This window comes from Orycteropus afer, unplaced genomic scaffold (assembly GCF_000298275.1).
Source record: "Orycteropus afer afer isolate SDZICR_OR568_19922 unplaced genomic scaffold, OryAfe1.0 scaffold00116, whole genome shotgun sequence".
Classification (NCBI taxonomy): domain Eukaryota; kingdom Metazoa; phylum Chordata; class Mammalia; order Tubulidentata; family Orycteropodidae; genus Orycteropus; species Orycteropus afer.
The window spans coordinates 3,870,873-3,877,101 of record NW_006921703.1 but is presented as its reverse complement, the minus strand read 5'-3'; positions in this window follow the sequence as shown (position 1 = coordinate 3,877,101).

The window sequence follows — 6,229 nt, the reverse complement described above, 5'->3', positions numbered from 1 at the left end:
GTTTCTTGAGGTAGTCTTTTATAGTTTTCTTTGTACAAGTCTTTTGTGTCCCTGGTAAGATTTATTCCCAAGTATTTTATTTTATTTTATTTTATTTTTTTGTAGCTTTTGTAAATGTTATTTATTTCCTTATTTCTTTTTCAGCAATTTCTTTGCTGGTGTAGAGGAATCCAACTGATTTTTGGATGTTGATCTTGTATCCTGCCACAATGCTAAATATCTCAATTAGTTCCAGTAGATGTTTTACTAAGTCTCTTGGGTTTTCTAAGTATCTCAGTGCTGTTGAGTCAGATCTGACACATAGCGACCCCTCCTTGGTTTTGTAAGGCAGTATGACTGCAGAAGTAGACTGCCCAATCTTCCTTTTGAGGAGTGGCTGGTGGCTTTGAACCTCCAGCCTTCTGGTTAGCAGTCAAATGCATTAGGCACTATGCCACCAGAGATCCTGTTTAGTTTTTGTTGGGTTTTCTAGGTATAGGATCAAATCATCAACAAATAGGGATAGTTTGACTTCTTCCTTACCAATATGGCTGCCTTTGATTTACCTTTCTTGCCTTATTGCCTTGCCTAAGACTTTCAACACAGTGTTGAATAGAAGTGGTGATAGAGGGCATCTTTGTCTTATTCCTGTTCACAAGGGGAATGGTTTTCAGTCTTCTTCCATTGAGAACAATTTTGGCTATTGGTTTTGCATAGATGCCCTTTATTATGTTGAGGAATGTCCCTTCTATTCCTATTTTTCTGAGAGTTTGGTCAAGAATCGGTGTTAGATTTTATAAAATGCCTTTTCTGAATCAATTGATATGATCATGTGGTTCTTTTCCTTTGTTTATGTGGTGGATGTTAGTGATTGTTTTTCTAATGTTGAACCATCCTTGCATACCTGATATAAACCCCACTTGGTCATAACGAATTATTTTCTTGATATGTTGTTGGAATCTATTGGCTAGGATTTTGTTGAAGATTTTTGCATCTATATTCATGAGGGATATTGGTCTTTAGTTTACCTTTTTAGTGATGTCTTTCCCAGGTTTTGGTATCAAAGTTATGCTTGCTTCATTAAATGAATTTAGGGGTATTCCATCCTTTTGTATGTTTTGGAATAGCTTGAATAAGATCAGTGTCAGTTCTCTGAATGTTTAGTGTAATCTTCAGTGAAACTGTTCAGACCAGGACTTTTTTTTGTTGGTAATTTTTTGGTGACCTGTTCAATTTCTTCTTTTTTTATGGATCTGTTCAACTTTTCCACCTCAGTCTGTGTTAGTTTAGGTAAGTAGTGTGTTTCTAGAAATCTGACAGACAACTAGTTTTTCTTTAAAAATTGCTTATGCAATTCAGTGTGTGAATATAAAATTATTTTAATGATTGGTGCTGGAATAATGGGATAAAATAATATGAAAAGCAAATAAGTCTAAGAATACATTAATTTAAGGTGAATCATAGATATAAACATGAAAGCTAAAACTATAAAGCTTCTGAAAAGAAAATATGGGATATCTTTCTAGCCTTCAAATTGACAAAGATTTCATAGAAAGGACACAGGAAAAACTAACCCTAACAGAAAAAAAAAAAAAAAAAAAGAAGAATGATAAATCAGACTTGATCAAAATTAAAATTTCTGCCACAACCCAAGAATAAAAAATTTGTAGCACATTTGGGAGAACATCCTTAGGATATATTCAACATGTTTTCAGACTTTATGAAGATGTAATACACCTCACCTAAAAAGAAAAAAAGACAAACAAACCAATAAAACATGGACAGTAGACCCACCAGCCACTCCTCAGAAGGAAGATGGGGCATTCTACTTCTGCAGTGATACTGCCTAGGAAGCCCAAGGAGGGGTCGCTATGAGCTGGGTCCAACTTGACGGCACATAACAACAACAACAACAGACATGAATAAATACTTCTCCACAGAACATATATATAAAAGATGAGTAAGCATAAGAGGAAGTGGCCAACATTTTTAGTTATCAGAGAAAAGCAAATCAAAAGCACAATTTTTTCAGAATCATGACAATAAAAAATTAAAAACAAAGACATCAAAAGATGGTAAGAATGTGGATCAACTAGAACTTGCAAACATTTCAAGTGAGTATGTAGCTGTTTGGGGAATGCTTTGATCAGGCCTTAGAAAGTTAACCATACACCTACTGTATTGCCTAACAATTCTACTACTATGTATTTTCCTCCACCACTTGTCTGTCAGTTTGTTGTACTGTGGGGGCTTGTGTGTTGCCGTGAGGCTGGAAGCTTTACCATGGGTTCCAAATACCAACAGAGTGATACAAGGTGGCAGGTTTCAGCAGAGCTTCCAGACTAAGACAGACTGAGAAGGATGTGTCACTCTATTTCTGAAAAAAATTGACCACAGAAAACTCTGTCCATAGCAGTAGAACATTGTTTCGTATAGTGCCAGAAAATGAGCTACTCAGGTTGGAAGGCACTCAAAATACAACTAGGTGAAGCTGCCTCTTCAAAGTAAGTCAACCTTAATGACATGGGTGAAGCAAAGCTTTTGTGGCTTTCATTGTTGAGGTGATTAGACTCAAAATGAGAACAAACAATTGTAAACATCCATTAATCAGAACATCAATGTATAAAGTATGAATCCAGGAAAATTGGAAATTGTAAAAAATTAAATGGGATGCATAAAGGTCAATATCATAGGGATTAGTGATCTGAAATGGACTGGAAACAGCCATTTTGAATTGGATAATCATATGGTCTACTGTGCCAGGAATAACAAACTGAAGAGGAATAGTGTTGCATTCATAGTCAAAAAGAACATTTCAAGATCTGTCCTGAAGTACAATGCTGTCAGTGATATGATAATATTCATATACATACAAGGAATATCAGTTAATATGACTATTTTTCAAATTTATGTACCAACCACTAAAACCAAAGTTGAAGAAATTGAAGAATTTGACCAATTTCTACAGTCAGAAATTGATCAAACGCAATCAAGATGCATTGATAATTAATGTTGATTGGAATGGAAATCTTGGTAACAAAAAATAGGGATCAATAGTTGGAAAATAATGGTCTTGATTATAGAAACAACATCCGAGATCTCATGATAGGATTTCTCAAGAACAGTGACTTATTCTTGCAAATACCTTTTTTCAACAACATAAACAGTGTTTATGCACACAGATGTCAGCACATGCAATATATAGGAATCAAACACATTACATTTTTGGAAAAAGGCAATGGAGAAACTCAGTGTCATCACTCAGAATAAGGCCAGGGTCTGAGTGTGGAATAGACCATCATTTGTACATATGCAAGTTAAAGTTAAGCTGAAGAAAATTAAAACTAGCCTATGAAAGCCAAAATATGACCTTGATTATGTTGTTGTTGTTGTTGTTGTTAGGTGCCATTGAGTGGTCTCTGACTCATGATGACCCTACACACAGCAGAACCAAAAAACTTAATTCACTGCCAGAAAGTCAAAGTTGACTCGCAGCAACCCTACAGGACAGAATAGAACTGCCCCTTAGTTTTCTCAAGGCTGTAAATCTTTATGGAAAAAGACTCCCTCATCTTTCTCCTATGGGGCAGAAGGTAGGTTCAAAATCACAGACCCTTTGGTTACCAGTCAAATGCCATAATCACTGTGCCATCAGAGCTCCTTACCTGGATTATATCCCAGGTGAATTTAAAGACCATTAGAAGAAGAGATTTGATACACTGAACACCAATGACTGAAGACCAGACAAATTGTGGGATGACATCAGGACATCATACATAAAGAAAGCAAAAGGTCATTAAAAAGACAAGAAAGGAAGAAAGACAGACAAAAATGTATGTCAGAAGAGACTTTGAAACTTTGAAACTTGCTCTTGAATGGAAGGTAGCTAATGCAAAAGGAAGAAATGATGAAGTAAAGAGCTGAAGGGCAGCATGAGAAGACAAAAGTAAAGTTTTAATGAAATATGCAAAGACATGGAGTTAGAAAACCAAAAGATAAATGCTTGGCACTTCTCAAGCTGAAAGAATTCAAGGATAAAATTCAAGCCTCAAATTGCAATATTAAAGGATTCTATGGGCAAAATATTGAGTGATGCAGGATGCGTCAAAAGATGGAAGGAATACACAGAGTCACTGTACCAGAAAGAATTGGCCAATGTTCAACCATTTCAGGAGATAACATACGATCCAGAACCAATGATATTGAAGGAAGTCGTTCAAGCTGCAGTGATAGAACCAGTGTAAAACAAGGCTCCAGGAGCTGACAGAATACCCAAGAGATGTTTTAACAAATGGATGTAGCACAGAAGGCTTTTACTTATTTATGCGAAGAAATTTGGAAGATAGCTATCTGACAGAAAGAGATCCATATTTGTGCCCATTCCAAATAAAAGTGATCCAATAAAATGTGAATATTTTCAAACAGTATCATTAATATCACAGGCAAGTAAAATTAAAAAATGGTTGCAGCAGTATATTGACAGGGAGCTGCCTGAAATTCAAGCTGGATTTAAAAGCTGATGTGGAACTAAGGATATTGTTGCTGCTGTCAAATAGATCTTGTCTGAAAGCAAAGAATACCAGAAAGATGTTTACCTTTGTTTTGTTGACTATACAGAAGGATTAGATTTTGTGGGTCATAACAAATTATGGATAACATTGTGAAGAAAGGGAAATCCAGAACATTTAATTGTGCTCATGAGGAACCTGTACATTTACCAAGAGGCTGTCACTTGAACAGAACAAGGGGATACTGCTTGGTTTAAAATCAGGAAGAAGGTGTGTGAGGGCTGCATCCTCTCACCACATTTATGCAATCTGTACACTGAGGAAATAATCTGAGAATGTGGACTATATGAAGAAGAATGCAGCATCAAGATTGGAGGAAGACTTATTAACAACCCGTGATATGCAGATGACATAACTTACTTGCTGGAAGTGAAAATGACTTGAGGCATTTACTGATGAAGATCAAAGATTACAGTATTCGATATGGATTATTCCTCAATATAAAGAAAACAAAAATCCTCACAACTAGACCAGTAAGCAATATCACTATAAATGGAGAATATATTAAAGTTGTAAAAAATTTCATTATATTTGGATCCACAATCAACGTCTATGGGAGTAATAGTCAAGAAATCAAATGACATATTGCATTGGGCAAATCAGCTATGAAAGACCTGTTTGAAGAGTTAAAGAGCAAAGATGTTACTTGTGTTTGATCCAAGCCATGGTATTTTAAACCTCCTCATATGCACATGAAAACATCTCCACATAAAACTCACTGCCATCGGTAGATTCTGACTCATAGCAACCCCTGTTGGATTTCTAATGCTGTAAATCTTCATGGAAGCAGACTGCCTCATTCTTCTTCCACTGGTGGGTTTGGTTAGCAGCCAAATGCCTTAACCACTATACCACCAGACTTCCACATAAGAAGATGTTACTGAAGATTTTCCACCTTGAATCAAAATATTCACTCAGCATTTCACATCCACACTGGGACAGCCATTACTTTGTTCCCACCACATTATTCTTTCACCTGTCTCAGTTGACCAGCACCTGCCTAGATCCTCACACTTTGCTCTCCATTTCCATTTTACGACTCTGCTCCATTAGAGTTGTCATTGATCTGGACTCTCTAACTTCACCTTTAAACCCAACCTGAGGCAGATTGAGCCACTGCTCTTCTAAGCATTATCCCAAACCAAGTTCACTATCATCAAGTCAATTCCAACTCACAATGACCCCCATTTAGTTTTCAAGGCTGTAAATCTTTACAGAAGAAGACTGCCTCAACTTTCTTCTGTGGAGCAGCTGAGGGATAAGGAATAAGGAAGACTGAAGAAGAATTGATGCATTTAAATTATGGTGTACGCAAAGAATATTGAATATACTACAGACTGCCAGAAGGCTGAACAAATAAGTCTTAGATTAAGTGCATATAGCCAGAATGCTCCTCAGAAGATGAGGATGGTGAGATTTTTGTCACTTGTATCTTGGTCACATTGTCAGGAGGGACCAGTCCTGGAAAAGGAACTCATGCTTGGTAAAGTAGATGATCAGTGAAAAAGAGGTGACACTCAATTAGATGGATTGACATAGTAGCTGCAACAATAGGCCTAACCATAGTAATGACTGAGAGGATAGCGCAACACTAGGCAGTGTTTTGTTCTGTTGTACATAATGTCACTGTGAGTTGGAACTGACTCAATGGCACCTAAAAACAACTGGTATTTTCCCAAGGG